Source organism: Hyla sarda, chromosome 2 (assembly GCF_029499605.1).
Source record: "Hyla sarda isolate aHylSar1 chromosome 2, aHylSar1.hap1, whole genome shotgun sequence".
NCBI classification, from domain to species: Eukaryota; Metazoa; Chordata; class Amphibia; order Anura; family Hylidae; genus Hyla; species Hyla sarda.
This window is the reverse complement of record NC_079190.1, coordinates 249,726,456-249,744,403: the sequence shown is the minus strand read 5'-3', so window position 1 is coordinate 249,744,403 and position 17,948 is coordinate 249,726,456. Positions and strand designations below refer to the sequence as shown.

The window sequence follows — 17,948 nt, the reverse complement described above, 5'->3', positions numbered from 1 at the left end:
CTGGTCAGAAATATCTAAGCAATGACCATACAGAGTGTATAAAAACATTAGCTATGGTTTTGTGCTACAGATATTTCAGCTATACGAAATTAGCATGTGTTTGTGGTCGTAGCATGGGTGTTCAGCAGGAAGTCAGGTAACAATGAGAAGGAGACAAACAGAAGCAAAGTAAACCAAGAGAAAGGAAGGAGAGAATAGTATGCAGTAGAGAGAAGGTGGAAAAAGCAAGCAAGTGGTTGCTAAAAGCTGTATGAAAAGAGAAAATGATAAAGGACATTTAATACTCGGGCCAAATATTGGAGAAACATAAGACGAAGGTCAGCACAGGAGGCCAATTTGTGGAAAAGAACATTTTGAAGCTACATACATGGAGTACAGACTATATGGGCAATGGTGATCATTCCTTAACTGGAACTACAGTGCTCTTCTTACAGGTAAATATCTTAATGTCTACTAATGTTGCCCAACTGTGAGTACATACATTCTATACACACAGTATTAATTAACCATTTCCAATGTGCTGTCAAGTGTGTCTACATTATTACACCCCACACAGTTGTTCTGCAACAATATCATTTTCTCTTAAATGTTATTTTCTTGGGAAAATGTGCATTACCGTTGTGATGTATAGATAAACCGTGCCATGCTTCATTTTAGACCAAATTGCTTTTCGGAAATCATTGCAGGAATAATTCTAGCCTAGCATAGACTATATTATACTATATATTGATTGTGTAAAATGGCAGCTTTCCCTCATCTATTTCACAAGATGGCTGAGCCAGGGAGGATGTTGAAAGGTATTCAGACCTACCACCAGAAAAAGCATACCTATTAATACATGTTCATTTCATGTAGGTAACTTGGCATTAAAACAATACTAAAGTGCATTAGTCCCCCTCGAATCATACATGCTGACAAATACTTGTGCACTTGGGTGCATCTCTTCTATTGTTGTTGCTTTAATGATGTTTGTCATATCAAGTTCAGATGAGTTGCGCACTTATTGGTGCCCAAAGGTATTAGATAGCGATCAAGTCAACATTTAATTGGCTAAAATACTCAGGGTGTGTTCACACATTCAGGATTTTAATTGCAAATATTGAATAAAAAGCCAAGAATTGATTTAAGAAGAGTAGTCCTCCATTTGTGATCTGTTCCTGTGTATTAGATAATTGCAACAAAGAATCTGAACATGTGAACACGCCCTTAAGATACCAGTATACATTCAATAGCTGTCAGCTGAATGTTCATTCGGTTTGCAGCTATCTCTCCTAACCCATCCATACACATGAACATTGGCCTTGGCAAACATTCATGTGTTCTGAATAGGAAGAGAGAAGGTGAACCGCTCTGAGACAGCTCTGATGGCGTCTTATCTCTCTGAACACAAAAGGATCGGGCAGTTAAAATCCAAAACGCTGATCCTTCTTTCCCCCTACATCATCAGTTGGGGGGGAGAGTTGTAAGGCCACCATCCACATTAGACAGTGCTATCAAAAGGCAAGTTCGGCAGACTTTTCATTTATGTGTATGGAGGCCTTTACTTTTTTATTAGCATGCATTTTTCTTGTATGCTAGTTCGTTTCATTGTCACATTAATACAAACAGAGATGAAATGCCTAAGGCTGACTTTGAAAACTAACATGCTAATAGAACTAGCAAATATATCTGTAACATTTTGAAGAAACTTCTTTACACTTATTGTCAGTGACAACACATTTTTTGCAATAAAAAAAAGATAAAACCATGCCAACTTTCAATTCACAGGCAACAAAGTAAATACTAAGAGTGCATGTAAATCTGGTTGGGCCAACTGGACAACATTGAGCAACTAAAACTGTTTGTTCAGATACTTTTAGAATATATTGCAGTGTGTTTATGAAGCCATAAAATGACCATACATAGGCCAATAAGGTTTGATGGTGGACATCATCTGATCACATGCTATATCCTACCCAATGAAAACATTTGTAATTGTGAGATTGTCATTAAGTTAAAGGTTGTGTAACAGGCTGCAAGGACTTATCTAGTCGTAAAGTCTTGTAACAGATGAAAGATGAGATTTAATTTAAATATTCCTTTAATTTAGCATAAAGTATAATAAACCAACACTTTTATACATGCTTCCAGCATAGAACTTTAAAGCAGTATGGAATATCACAAGGCCAGAATATTAAGCCCAGAGAACCAACAATTAGACTTAAAGACAGTTGTAGCTTTTATGTCACCATTTTATTTTCTACTAGTTTTGCGGATTTCCTTTGCCCTTGAAAGTACAATATAAGATAAAAATACTAATAAGAAATAATCATAAAATAAGATCTGCTAATAACAGTCTATTGTGCCCCATAAGGCTATGTTCACACTACGGAATTCCACGAGCGAAACTTTGCGAGTGGAATTCCGCGGTGTGAACTTAACATTAGTGTGAATGGGTCTCCTGCTGAAATAGTTCCGCGCAAAGAAAGAACATGTTCATTCTTTGCGCGGATTCCGTGAGCACTGCATAGCCGTCAATGGTGACGGCTCAGCACCCCGCGGCCCTAGCACCGAAGCTCCTACGGCGGCGGCCACCCGGCGGAATCTCCGCTCGCGAAATTCAGCGAGCGGAGATTCCGTAGTGTGAACAGGGCCTAACAGTGCCACTTCTTCTTCAGTAGAAACAAAGAAATGCACATGCATATCTATGAATAGAGAGGGCAAGCTTTATCCTGTTACCTTATTTCTGGCTGGCCTGCATTATCTTCTTTGTTTTGGCAGACACATCCATTGCGATTATAAATAAAATTCTTAAGTATGTATATATGTTAGAATTAGAGATGAGCGAACTTACAGTAAATTTGATTAGTCACAAACTTCTCGGCTCGGCAGTTGATGACTTATCCTGCGTAAATTAGTTCAGCCTTCAGGTGCTCCGGTGGGCTGGAAAAGGTGGATACATTCCTAGGAAAGAGTCTCCAAGGACTGTATCCACCTTTTCCAGCCCACCGGAGCACCTGAAAGCTTGACCTAATTTATGCAGGAAAAGTCATCAACTGCCGAGCCGAAAAGTTCGTGACGAATCGAATTTACTGTAAGTTCGCTCATCTCTAGTTAGAATCCGAGAAGAGGGTTTAGACCTCAATCTAGGAGTTCTGAGTTATAATTCAGAAGAAGGAAAAATTTATACATGGGGAAAATAGTGAAAGTTATTTCTTTTCTTACGTTTTGCTTTTTGCTAACTTTTAGCTTTCATTTAAAAGGAAACTGACAGTAGCATTACTCCGTAATGTTCCGTATTGTTCCATAATTATGGAGAGAAATACTAACATGCAAATCATCTTCTTGGTGTACTTGGGGCTTTTCCCAGCCTCTTGGTGCACTGCTCTGCCCATTGCACCAGCCCTTTGATACACCCCAAATATTAATATTCTTCTGTTTCAAAGATGACCCCTTTTCTGAAGCCACGCTGCTCCCCTCTTCTGGATATTGTCGGGAAGCGGCATAAGCCCACTTACAGAATTGGGCCATATGTGATAATAAAGATCTAAAAATAAATTGGCAACTTCCTAGAGAAAAGAAAATGCATATTTATGAAGGATGGGGGGGGGGAGGGGTATCACAGAGCCGATGCACTCAGGCAGAACAGTCTACCAAGGGGCTGGGGATCACCCCAAGAACACAAAGAAGATGATTTGCATATTAGGATTTTTCTATATAACTTTTTAACAGCGCAAAAAAATAAAAAAAATGGTAAACCAGCATCACCTGCACTATTACCCTGTAAAAGCAGATAGGTGCAGGTAATGCTGCTTCATTTTCCCTTTAAATTGTGAATTTTAGAATTTTCTCAGAAATGTTATTGGAATTACTAACACACTAAGACATATTGGCCCTATTCAATGTCCTTTGGTCAAACATTTTGGTTATACTTATAACAGGGTCATCTTGTGATGAACATGTTTCACGTTGTCTTTTTGTGGTCACCATGTGATTTATTTCTCGAATTTGCAAGGTTTAAGTATATGAGTTGGTCGAAGTATTTTCATCTAAAAACTGCAAAGTAAATGAAAAGTTTTAAACGCACTTTACCTGAGGAAAAAATCCGTTCAGCAGTTTCCGAGCAATTTGTATTTTCCAAGTATGCTATTTTCATTTTCTGATAAATGAAGATGGTCTCCAGAACAGAGAAGCATTGCTTAAAGAGTAGCTCCCACCATCCTATATTTTTTTTTCTGTCCCTGCCTATTGCCCATCTATCCCTAACCCCCTCCCTGCCTTTTTTTTTTTTACTATCTTAGAAATAACTTTATGTCTGCCTGGTAGTGTGCTCACTACCAAGCAGACTTCCCCAGCAGGCGTGACGTCACTGATGCCTGCTGGGGGGGCCGACTTCCGCCCTTAGTTCACCTATACAGGGTGCCTCCAGCTGTTTCACCACTACAACTCCCAGCTTGTAGTGGTGAAACAACTAGAGGCACCCTGTGATGAAAACAATCTTGTAATGTAACGGTCACGGCGCCCCGCTCCCCCCCATAACCCCCCCCCCAGTTCCTTATAAGACCACAGCCGCAGTGCAAATCTCCCCCATCGCCCCCAACCCCCCCCCCCCCCGGCCTGCCTCCAAAAAACTCCCTATAAAGCGCTACCCGCTACCCCGATACCTTACAACTCCCTATGTCCAAGACAGCAGCGCAGCACTGCGTGCTGCCGCGCGTATGTCGGGAGGCGGGCCCGGCGCACAAGGCTAGGTAGCCAATGCGCGCAGCCCCCGCTTTCACAGCACTAGCTCCCACCTGTCTGATTGACAGGCAGGGAGCGAGCACAGGCTAAATGAATTAGGACCGATGCCCGGCCGGCATCGGTCCGAATTCAAGCGTGACGTCACGCCAGCCTGCAGCCCGCCACTAGGAGAGAGACCCCCTAGTGGCCGGTTTTCCATTGTAAATTAAAGCATTTTAATTAAAAAAACTATATTAGAGATATGTGGTAGTACATAAATACTACAACATATAAAACAAATGTTGGTGACAGTGCCCATTTAAAAGACTGGGGACTGCCTCCATTGCTCTGAAAATGAAATGTGTATTTTGATTAAGAACAAGAAAAAATTGCTACAATATGCTTTTTTTCTTAATACCAAAAACTTCAAAGAGGGGAACAGACAGAGGAGAAAGTAGAAAAAAATAATTTAAAAAAAATTACCAGCCAACTCTCCTTTTGCCATGTTTTATAAGCCATGATTTTACATAGCCATGATTTCTATAGAAAGGAAATTTAAGTATATTAGAAAGGTTAATGTTTTGCCAAGATGTACAACATATTAAAAGTTTTTGTACAGTGCCCATTTAAACTTTTCTTGTGGTTACATAGCCATGATTTCTATAAAAAAAAGTAAATAACATTTTATTATGAAGTATATTAGAAAGGTTAATGTTTTGCCAAGATGTACATTGCCCATTTAAACTTTTCTTGTGGTTACCAGAAACTTGCTGGGGGAGGGGGGTGCCAGTACTATCAAGCAACAACTTCCCCTGCTGACTACTTCATTCATGGTGGCTGACTAGGCCTTTTGAAAATCCTAGGGATAAATACCACATTTTGATCTATTATACCTATTTTATACTTAATCTCAAGTTCTATGTAGTTATTAGCTATATTTCAACTTGCTTTCCAATGGCCCAAAAGAGGATGTACGGTGTCACCACCAACTCTAAAAATATAACGGTTAAAAAGGGAATGATGACACATCAATAATATTCACATCATAAAGAATAGAAATATGGAAGAGAAAACAACAAACAAAATGAAAGATTCCCCCCCCCCCCCGGTCCACATAACATACTTTTTTTTATATATATATCAACTGGCTCTGGAAAGTTAAACAGATTTGTAAATTACTTCTATTAAAAAATCTTAATCCTTCCAATAGTTATTAGCTTCTGAAGTTTTCTATCTAACTGCTCAATGAGGATGTCACGTCACGGGAGCTGTGCATGATGGGAAAATATCCCCATAGGAGCTGCACAGCTCCTGGGACGTGAGTCATCAGAGAGCAGTTAGACAGAAAACAGCAACTCCACTACAGAAGCTAATAACTATTGGAAGGATTAAGATTTTTTAATAGAAGTAATTTACAAATCTGTTTAACTTTCCGGAGCCAGTTGATATATATAAAAAAAGGTTTTGCCTGGAATACCCCTTTAACTTATGAATTTGATTCCGAGATTGTTTTTTCGTGACATATTCTACTTTATGTTAGTGGTAAATTTTTGTCGATACTTGCATTATTTCTTGGGGAAAAAGTCCAAAATGTCATTTTTCCAACTTTGAAGCTCTCTGCTTGTAAGAAAAGAGGACATTCCAAATAAATTATATGTTGATTCACATATACAATATGTCTACTTTGTGTTTGCATCATAAAGTTGACATGTTTTTACTTTTTGAAGACATTATAGGGCTTTTTAGTTTAGCAGCAATTTTCCAATTTTTCATGAAAATTTCAAAATCGGAATTTTTCACAGGGACCAGTTCAGCTTCAAAGTGAATTTGAGGGTCTTTATGTTAGAAATACCCTATAATGGATCCCATTATGAAAACTGCCCCCCTTAAAGTATTCAAAATGACATTCAGAAAGTTTGTTAACCCTTTAGGTGTTTCAGAGGAATAACAGCAAAGTGGAGGAGAAAATTCAAAATCTCTATTTTTTACACTAACATGTTCTTGTAAACCCATTTTTTTTCATTTTACAAGGGGTAATAGGTAAAAATGTCCCCCAAAATGTGTAACTCTATTTCTCTCGAGTAAGGAAATACCTCATATGTGGATGTAAAGTGTTCTGCGGGCGCAGCAGAGGGCTCAGAAGGGAAAGAGCGACAATGGGATTTTGGAGAGCGAATTTTGCTGAAATGTTTTTTGGGGGGGCATGTCTCATTTAGGAAGCCCCCATGGTGCCATAACAGCAAAAAAAAAAAAAACCATGGCACACAATTTTGGAAACTACACCCCTCAAGGAACGTAACAAGGGGTATAGTGAGCCTTTAACACCCCACAGGTGATTGACGAATTTTCGATAAAGTTGGACGTGAGAATGACATTTTTTTATTTTTTTCACTAAAATGCTGGTGTTATACCAAATTTTTCATTTTTACAAGGGGTAATAGGAGAAAAAGCCCCCCAAAATTTGTAACATAATTTCTTCTGAGTATTGAAATATCCCATATGTGGATGTAAAGTGCTCTGCAGGTGAACTACAATGCTCAGAAGAGGAGCACCATATGGCTTTTACACCCACAAATGGGGTATTTCCGTACTCAGGAGAAATTATGTTACAAATTTTGAGGCTCTTTTTTTTCCTTTTACCTCTGTAAAAATGAAAAGTATGGCGCAACACCAGCATGTTAGTGTAAAAATAAAAAATTGTACACTAACATGCTGGTGTAGACCCCAACTTTACCTTTTCATACGGGGTAAAAGGAGAAAAAGCCCCCCAAAATTTGTTAGACAATTTCTCCTGTGTACGGAAATACCCCATATGTGTCCCTAAACTGTTGCCTTGAAATACGACAGGGCTCTGAAGTGAGAGAACACCATGTGCATTTGAGGCCTAAATTAGGGATTTACATAGGGACGGACAAGGCAGTGTTCCCCAAACAGGATGCCTCCAGCTGTTGCAAAACTCCCAGCATGCCTGGTCAATGGCTGTTCGGCAATACTGGGAGTTATTTCGCAACAGCTGGAGGCTCCGTTTTGGAAACACTGCTGTATGAGACGTTTTAAATTTTTATTGGGGGGGGGGCAGTGTAGGGGGGGAGGTGTATATGTAGTGTTTTACCCTTTATTCTGTGTAGGTGTAGTGTAGTGTAGTGTTTTTAGGGTACATTCACACGGGCGGGTTCACAGCGAGTTTCCCGAAGTTAGTTTGAGCTGCGGCGGAAAGTTAGCTTCAGCTCAAACTTAAAGCGGGAAACTCACTGTAAACCTGCCGTGTGAATTCAAATGAGGGGGGGGGGGGGCAAACCTCCAGCTGTTGCAAAACTACAACTCCCAGCCTCCCAGCATGCACTGACAGACCGTGCATGCTGGGAGTTGTAGTTATGCAACAGCTGGAGGCACACTGGTTTGGAAACACTAAGTTAGGTAACAGACTACTGCAGTGTTTCTGCACCAGTGTACCTCCAGCTGTTGCAAAACTACAACTCCCAACATGCATGGTCTGTCAGTGCATGCTGGGAGTTGTAGTTTTGCAACAGCTGGAGGCACACAGATTGGGAAACACTGAGTTAGGAAACAGACAGTGTTTCCCAAGCAGTGTGCCTCCAGTTGTTGCAAAACTACAACTCCCAGCATGGCTGGAGAGCTGAAGGGCATGCTGGGAGTTGTAGTTTTGCAACATCTGGCCCTTCAGATGTTGCCGAACTACAACGCTCAGCATGCCTGGACAGTCTTGGCATGCTGGGAGTATTAGTTTTGCAACATCTGGAAGTGCACAGTTTGGAGACCACTATACAGTGGTCTCCAAACTGTAGCCCTTCAGATGTTGCAAAACTACAACTCCCAGCATGCCCAGACAGCCTTTGGCTATCTGGGCATGCTGGGAGTTGTAGTTGTGAAACTACAATGCAGCAGTGAAGATCACTTACCAAATTTTCACTGCTGCATTCTGCTGCTGCAAGTCCTCCCCGATGCCAGTCCCCCGCTGTCTCCGCCGGTCCCTCGCTGTCTGCTGCTGGTCCCCCGCTGTATGCTGCCGCCATCTTTGCAACGCTCTGCCCGGACTTCCAGAGCGGGCAGAGCAGGGATCTCAACTTTGACACACACACCCCCAGCCCCTGCCCTGCGATTCGCCGATCAGCCTGATCGGCCAATCGCAGGGGATAGGAGGAGGTGACACCCCTGCCATCTTGCTCCTATCCTTTAGGACAGTGGTTCTTAACCTTGTTGGAGGTACTGAACCCCACCAGTTTCATATGCGCATTCACCGAACCCCTCTTAATTGGAAAAATAAAATATGATTTTTTCAAATTCAAAACATAGGAGGTATATATTTAAGTATATATTTATACATAGGTGCACAAAATGAACAAAACCATTAAGAACAAAGAACAAATCCATGAAAACATGATTTTCACACAAAAACATAATGAATATTTACTGCAAATCAGTGTGACTTCTGCTGTTATTTTTCAGAGACCAGTTCAGAAATGCGCGGCTTTACCTTGGCAAGTGCCACTCTCATGTCATTTTCGCAACAATGGCAGTGTTCCCCCACATTAGGCAGGCAGTGTTCCCCCACATTAGGCAGGCAGTGTTCCCCCACATTAGGCAGGCAGTGTTCCCCCACATTAGGCAGGCAGTGTTCCCCCACATTAGGCAGACAGTGTTCCCCCACATTAGGCAGACAGTGTTCCCCCACATTAGGCAGGCAGTGTTCCCCCACATTAGGCAGGCAGTGTTCCCCACATTAGGCAGGCAGTGTTCCCCCACATTAGGCAGGCAGTGTTCCCCACACATTAGGCAGGCAGTGTTCCCCACACATTAGGCAGGCAGTGTTCCCCACACATTAGGCAGGCAGTGTTCCCCCACATTAGGCAGGCAGTGTTCCCCAACATTAGGCAGGCAGTGTTCCCCCACATTAGGTTGACAGTATGTTCCCCCACATTAGGCTGGCAGTATGTTCCCCCACATTAGGCAGGCAGTGTTCCCCCACATTAGGCAGGCAGTGTTCCCCCACATTAGGCAGGCAGTGTTCCCCCACATTAGGCAGGAAGTGTTCCCCCACATTAGGCAGGCAGTGTTCCCCCACATTAGGCAGGCAGTGTTCTACCACATTAGGCAGGCAGTGTTCCCCCACATTATGTAGGCCAGTGGTCTTCAACCTGCAGAGGTCCATCTGGAGGTCCACAGGTTGAAGACCACTGATGTACGCAGTGTTCCCCCACAGACATACAGCCTCCACCCATATACAGTGTATGGTTGGAGGCTGTATGCCTGTGTACTGCCCACTTCAGTCCTATGACCACCGCTCTGGCTATAGCAGTAGGGTGGTCGGAGCACCGAAGATGACGTGCCGCTGGTCACTTACGAAGCTGGCCAGCACGCGTCTTCCTCCTTCTCTATCCTCCGGTCATCGGCGCCATTGTTTCCATGGGTGCACGGGACGCCAGTGATGTCCCGGCGTACGCTATGTCAAGGCGGCCCTGCGTTTTTAAACTTAACGCAGGGAGCCGCAGGGAGTTAATAGTGATGGGGGGAATTGCCCCGTCGCTACAGGAGGGGCAAACACCGGCTCTGCTCGGGGCCCGGGCAAGCTTGGGGCCCCAAGCAATTGCTTGGTTTGCCTGTCCTGTTGCGACTTCCCCTGCCGAACCCTAGGGACTGACTCACCGAACCCCTGGGGTTCGATCAAACCCAGGTTAAGAACCAGTCTCTGACAGCTCTGATCATACCTATTTTCCGGGCTATCGGGTCACCAGAGCAATTGGGTCACTCAGGACCCCCATAGGCGATTTGCCGGGATGTGACACTTTGCCGGGAAGTGACACTTAGCAGCGCCGTACATTTACAGTGCTCATCATTAAAGGGTTAAATAAAATGTATAAATGTTTGTAATTTAACCAATTACATATATTATATATTATATATATATATATTATATCTATAAATAAATACATATATACATATATATATATATATATATATATATACACACAGTGGGGATCAAAAGTTTGGGCACCTCTGGTAAAAATTTGTATTACTGTGCATAAAGAAGCCAAGGAAAGAGGGAAAAGTCTCCAAAAGGCATCAAATTACAGATTAGACATTATTATAATATGTCAACAAAAGTTAGATTTTATTTCCATCATTTACACTTTCAAAATAACAGAAAACAAAAAAATGGCATCTGCAAAAGTTTGAGCACCCTGCAGAATTTATAGCATGCACTGCCCCCTTTGCAAATCTGAGACCTGCCAGTGTCATGGATTGTTCTCAATTATCATCTGGGAAGACCAGGTGATGTCAATCTCAAAGGTTTTAAATGCCCTGACTCATCTGATCTTGCCCCAACAATCAGCACCATGGGTTCTTCTAAGCAGTTGTCTAGGAATCTGAAACTGAAAATAGATAACGCTCACAAAGCTGGAGAAAGCTATAAGAAGATAGCAAAACGTTTTCAGATGTCAATATCCTCTGTTCGGAATGTAATTAAGAAATGACAGTCATCAGGAACAGTGGAAGTTAAAGCAAGATCTGGAAGACCAAGAAAAATCTCAGACAGAACAGCTCGCAGGATTGTGAGAAAAACAATTCAAAACCCACGTTTGACTGCACAATCCCTCCAGAAAGATCTGGCAAACACTGGAGTTGTGGTACACTATTCCACTATAAAGAGATACTTGTACAAATATGGTCTTCATGGAAGAGTCATCAGAAGAAAACCTCTTCTACGTCCTCCCCACAAAAATCAGCGTTTGAACTTTGCAAATGAACATATAGACAAGCCTGATGCATTTTGGAAACAAGTTCTGTGGACCGATGAGGTTAAAATTTAACTTTTTGGCCGGAATGAGCAAATGTACGCTTGGAGAAGAAGGGGAACAGAATTTAATGAAAAGAACCTCTATCCAACTGTTAAGTATGGGGGTGGATCAATCATGCTTTGGGGTTGTATTGCAGCCAGTGGCACAGGGAACATCTCACGAGTAGAAGGAAAAATGGATTCAATAAAATTTCAGCAAATTTTGGATGCTAACTTGATGCCATCTGTGAAAAAGATGAAGTTAAAGAGAGGATGGCTCCTACAAATGGATAATGATCCTAAACACACCTCAAAATCCATGGGGGATTACATAAAGAGGTGTAAACTGAAGGTTTTGCCATGGCCTTCACAATCTCCTGACCTCAACATAATTGAAAATCTATGGATAGACCTTAAAAGAGCAGTGCGTGACAGACAGTCCAGAAATCTCAAAGAACTGGAAGACTTTTGTAAGGAAGAATGGGCAAAGATACCTCAAACAAGAATTGAAAGACTCTTGGCTGGCTACAAAAAGAGTTTACAATCTGTGATACTTGCCAAAGGGGGCAGTACAAGATATTAACTCTGCAGGGTGCCCAAACTTTTGCAGATGCCATTTTTTTGTTTTCTGTTATTTTGAAAGTGTAAATGATGGAAATAAAATCAAACTTTTGTTGACATATTATGAGAATGTCTAATCTGTAATTTGATGCCTTTTGGAGATTTTTCCATCTTTCCTTGGCTTCTTTATGCACATTAATTCAAATTTTTACCTGAGGTGCCCAAACTTTTGATCCCCACTGTAATGTATGTCCTGATGAGCCTTATTCCTAATGCACCAGGATGTACATTTACGTCCTATGCATAACCCTGATAGCAGCCAGGGACCCGCCTGTAATGGCGGACATCCGCGATCGCGTGGATGTCCGCCATTAACCCCTCAGATGCCGTGATCAATACAGATCAGATCCGATCATCCAGCATGGCAGCCGGAGGTCTCCTCACCTGCCTCCACTGCCTTCCATGGGTCTTCTGCTCTGGTCTGCGATCGAGCAGACCAGAGCAGAAGATGACCGATGATACTGATCAGTGCTATGTCCTATGCATAGCACTGAACAATATTAGCAATCATGGGGACTATTAAAGTGTAAATATATAAGTGAAAAAAGTTTAAAAAAATTTGAAAAAAACCCTCCCCCAATAAAAACGTAAATTGTCCCATTTTCCCAATTTCACCCCCAAAAAGTGTAAAAAATTTTTTTTATATACATATTTGGTATCGCCGCGTGCATATATATCCCAGCTATTAACCCCTTAAGGACTTAAGGGTTTTTCAGTTTTTGCACTTTCGTTTTTTCCTCCTTACCTTTTAAAAATCACAACCCTTTCAATTTTCCACCTAAAAATCCATATTATAGCTTATTTTTTGCGTTGCCAATTCTACTTTGCAGTGGCATTAGTCATTTTACCCAAAAATTCATGGCGAAATGGGAAAAAAAATCATTGTGCGACAAAATCGAAGAAAAAACGCCATTTTGTAACTTTTGGGGGCTTCCGTTTCTACGCAGTGCATATTTTGGTAAAAATTACACCTTATCATTATTCTGTAGGTCCATACGGTTAAAATGATACCCTACTTATATAGGTTTAATTTTGTCATACTTCTGGAAAAAATCATAACTAAATGCAGGAAAATGTATACAGTGGTCCCTCAACATACGATGGTAATTCGTTCCAAACGACCCATCGTTTGTCGAATCCATCGTATGTTGAGGGATCCGTGCAATGTAAAGTATAGGAAGCTGTACTCACCTGTCCCCGTCGCTCCGGACCAGGTCCTCACCGCTCCCGATGCTGTCCCAGGGGCTCCCAATGCTGTCCCGCTGCTCCGGTGTCTTCTTCGCGATCCTCCGGTGTCCGGGCCTCGCTTTCTGGTGACGTTATTACGCTGCTGCGCCGACGCGGCGTGCGTACTGACGTAATAACGACGCCGGAAAGCAAGGCCCGGACCCTGAAGAAGATGCGCAAGACACCGGAGGATCGCGAAGTGGACCCGGAGCAGCGGGAATAGGTAAGCGAACCTGCCAGGGATGCTTAAACTGCTATCCGACAGCAGCTTAAGCATTTTGCGCTGTCGGATAGCAGTTAATGCGATGGCCCCGACATATAAAAGCATCATATGTCGATGCTGACATCAACATGCGATGGCCTCTGAGAGGCCATCGTATGTCGATTTTATCATATGTCGGGGCAATCGTAGGTCGGGGGGTTACTGTACGTTTAAAAATGTCCTATTCTGACCCCTATAACTTTTTTAATTTTCCACGTAGAGGGCGGTATGAGGGCTAATTTTTTGCGCCGTGATCTGAAGTTTTTATCAGTATGATTTTTGTTTTGATCGGACTTTTTGATCACTTTTTATTCATTTTTTAATGGTATAAAAAGTGATCAAAAATACGCTTTATTTGACTTTGGAATTTTTTTTGCGCGTACGCCATTGACCATGCGGTTTAATTAATGATATATTTTTATAGTTTGGAGATTTATACACGTGGCGATACCACATATGTTTATTTATTTATTTTTTTTACACTGTTTTATTTTTTTTATGGGAAAAGGGGGGTGATTCAAACTTTTATTAGGGAAGGGGTTAAATTACCTTTATTAACACTTTTTTTTTACTTTTTTTGCAGTGTTATAGGTCCCATAGGGACCTATAACACTGCACACACTGATCTCTCATGCTGATCACTGGCGTGTATTAACACGCCTGTGATCAGTATTATCGGCGCTTGACTGCTCCTGCTTGGATCTCAGTCATTCGTCGATCGGACACCGAGGAGGCAGGTAAGGGCCCTCCTGGTGTCCTGTAAGCTGTTCGGGACGCCGCGATTTCACAGCGGCGGTCCCGAACAGCCCGACTGAGCAGCCGGGTCACTTTCACTTTAGAAGCGGCAGTCAGCTTTGACCGCCGCTTCTAAAGGGTTAATACCGCACATCGCCGCGATCGGCGATGTGTGGTTATAGCCGCGGGTCCCGGCCGTTGATGAGTGCCGGGACCGGCACGATATGATGCGGGATTGCGGCACGATCACGCTTCATATCGCGGGAGCCGGCGCAGGACGTAAATATACGTCCTGCGTTGTTAAGGGGTTAAAATTAAATGTTAACGAGTGGACGGCATGAACGTAAAAAAAAGTCCCAAATAGCTGCTTTTTTATAACATTTTATTCAAAAAAATATATAAAAAAAAGTATTAAAAGTTTTATATAAGTAAATATGGTATCAATAAAAAGTACACATCACGGCGCAAAAAAATTGCCCTCATAAGGCTGCTTATAAGGAAAAATGAAAAAGTTATAGGTCTTCAAAATAGGGGGGTTTTAAACGTACTAATTTGGTTAAACAGTTTGCAAATTTTTTTAAGCGCAACAGTAATAGAAAAGTACCGTATTTATCGGGGTATACCACGCACCGGCCTATAACACGCACCCTCATTTTACCAAGGATATTTGGGTAAAAAAAGTTTTTTACCCAAATATCCATGGTAAAATGAGGGTGCGTGTGTGCGCGTCCCCAGCGTCGTTGCTATGCACGGCGCGGCGCACTGACGTCATGCGCCGCGCCGTTCAGCGCATAGCAACGACGCCGGGGACGCACGCCGGAGGCCTGCAGCAGCGCGGACCCGACTCAGGTAATTATGCCACCGGGGATGGGGGGAGGCAACGGGGCAGCGGTGCCGGCAATGGGTGCCGCTGCCCCTTCTCTCCTCCTGGCTGTCGGTGCCGCTTCTCTCCCCCTGGCTATCGGCGCCGGCACCGATAGTCAGGGGGACAGAACGGGCAGCGGCGCCGATAACCAGGGGGTGAGAAGGGCCGACAGCAGCGCTCTAGACCCCAGGAAAGGCAGGGGGAGAGAAGCGGGCAGCGACGGCCTCTCTCCCCCTGCCTTTCCTGGGGGTGTATCGGCGTATAACACGCACACAGACTTTAGGCTAAAAATTTTTGCCTAAAAAGTGCGTGTTATACGCCGATAAACACGGTATATTATCATGGGTATGATTTTAATCGTATTGACCCAAAGAATAAAGAACACATGTCATTTTTACCGTAAATTGTACAGCATGAAAACAAAACCTTCCAAAATTAGCAAAATTGCAGATTTCTTTTTAATTTCCCCACACAAATAGTATTTTTTTGGTTGCGCCATACATTTTATGGTAAAGTGAGTGATGGCATTACAACGGAAAACTGGTCTTGCAAAAAATAAGCCCTCATACTAGTCTGTGGATGAAAATATAAAAGAATTAAGATTTTTTGAAGGCGAGGAGGAAAAAACGTCCTTAAGGCCCAAATGGGCTGAGTCCTTAAGGGGTTAAACAACACAATGTAACTCCAAGTCAATCACACTCTGTGAAATCACACTGTCCACTCAGGAAGCAACACTGATTGACAACAATTTCACATGCTGTTGTGAACAGACAACAGGTGGAAATTATAGGCAATTAGCAAGACACCCACAATAAAGAAGTGGTTCTGCAGGTGGTGACCACAGACCACTTCTCAGTTCCTATGCTTCCTGGCTGATGTTTTGGTTACTTTTGAATGCTGGTGGTGCTTTCACTCTAGTGGTAGCATGAGACAGAGTCTACAACCCACACAAGTGGTTCAATGAGACGGAGTCTACAACCCCCACAAGTGGCTCAGGTAGTGCAGCTCATCCAGGATGGCACATCAATGCGAGCTGTGGCAAGAAGGTTTGCTGTGTCTGTCAGCATAGTGTCCAGAGCATGGAGGCGCTACCAGGGGACAGGCCAGTACATCATGAGACGTGGAGGAGGCCGTGGGAGGGCAACAACCCAGCAGCAGAACCGCTACCTCCGCCTTTGTGCAAGGAGGAGCAGGAGGAGCACTGCCAGAGACCTGCAAAATTACCTCCAGCAGGGTATGTGTCCACTCAAACGGTCAGAAACAGACTCCATGAGGATGGTATGAAAACCTGATGTCCACAGGTGGGGGTTGTGCTTACAGCCCAACACCGTGCAGGATGTTTGGCATTTGCCAGAGAACACCAAGATTGGCAAATTCCCCACTGGCGCCCTGTGCTCTTCACAGATGAAAGCAGGTTCACACTGAGCACATGTGACAGTCTGGAGACGCCGTGGAGAATGTCCTGCTGCCTGCAACATCCTCCAGCATGACCGTTTTGGGGGTGGGTCAGTAATGGTGTGCAGTGGCATTTCTTTGGGGGGCCGCACAGCCCTCCATGTGCTTGCCAGAGGTAGCCTGACTGCCATTAGGTACCAAGATAAGACCCTCAGACCCCTTGTGAGACCATATGCTGGTGCGGTTGGCCATGGGTTCCTCCTAATGCAAGGCAATGCTAGACCTCATGTGGCTGGAGTGTGTCAGCAGTTCCTGCAAGAGGAAGGCATTGATGCTATGGACTGGCCCGCCCGTTCCCCAGACCTTAATCCAATTGAGTACATCTGGAACATCATGTCTCGCTCCATCCACCAATGCCATGTTGCCACAGACTGTCCAGGAGTTGGTGGATGCTTTAATCCAGGTCTGGGAGGACATCCCTCAGAAGAGCATCTGCCACCTCATCAGGAGCAGGCCCAGGCATTGTAGGGAGGTCATATGGGCAGACAGACACACAGACACACTCACTTGGCATGCGCAGTGCTTCTCCTCTCTGGCGGCGGCCTGATGTCCTCATGTGCGGATCTGCGGAGGGATGTCACTTGGACGACATCCCTCATCAGACCCGGGCCGGTCGACCAGCCGCAGGCTCACTGTATTAAAGAGGCCTCTGGGCTATTAAGCAGCTTGGGCTGCGCCAGCGCCGCGGCCACTTTAGAACAGTGAGCAGCTGCAGCACAGCGGGTGGACTGGCCCGACCATGGACCCAGGTGGCACAAAAAAAAAAGGACAGCAAAGTGTTGCCCCTAAAAAAATGGTGCCTGGACCATGGTCCCACCGGGTCCCATGGTAGGGCGAGCCCTGCTCTGAGTACAACTCTATTCGGTAAGAAGTATATCTATCTATAGTTTTTCTACTTTTCTAGATTATAATGTAAAGAAGAATAGTATACCTAAGGATGGGACTATAGAACTAAAATTATAAGATTAATTTGGTTACTTCATTTAACCCCTAAGGTTGGAGGGTTTGAAGGCAGTAGATACAATACATTTCTTTCTTTATAATTGAATCAAATCTATAAGAAACATATGATCATATGATATAAGCAACTTGATCATTAGGAAAAATGGTAATAGGTGAGGGATCGCCTGAATGACCCTCACAACCATGTTGGGACAGACCATTTAGTTTAAACCTCTTATGGAGCAACGTTTGATAAGGTGTAAAGTAACTTTTTCATTGTTCTGTCTACATGCTGTCATTGGCATCTTCACTCAATTACTAAATTAACTTACATTTTGAACTCT

General features: G+C 43.3%; 2 protein-coding genes across 9 annotated transcripts in view; one reads left to right on the top strand and one right to left on the bottom strand.

Moving 5' to 3' along the window:
- Positions 1-17,948, bottom strand: part of LOC130355976 (myotubularin-related protein 9-like) — a 134,930-nt gene that overhangs the window by 73,208 nt on the left and 43,774 nt on the right. The gene's annotated exons all lie outside the window — the stretch shown is intronic.
- The window catches only part of LCK (LCK proto-oncogene, Src family tyrosine kinase), a 64,997-nt gene continuing 47,180 nt past the window's right edge, over positions 132-17,948 (top strand). Inside the window, exon 1 of one of the 2 annotated variants that reach the window (XM_056556932.1) lies at positions 132-434. The gene's annotated coding sequence lies outside the window, so the exon portion shown is untranslated. The remainder of the gene's footprint in view (positions 435-17,948) is intronic. The other variant, XM_056556930.1, reaches the window with a different exon arrangement.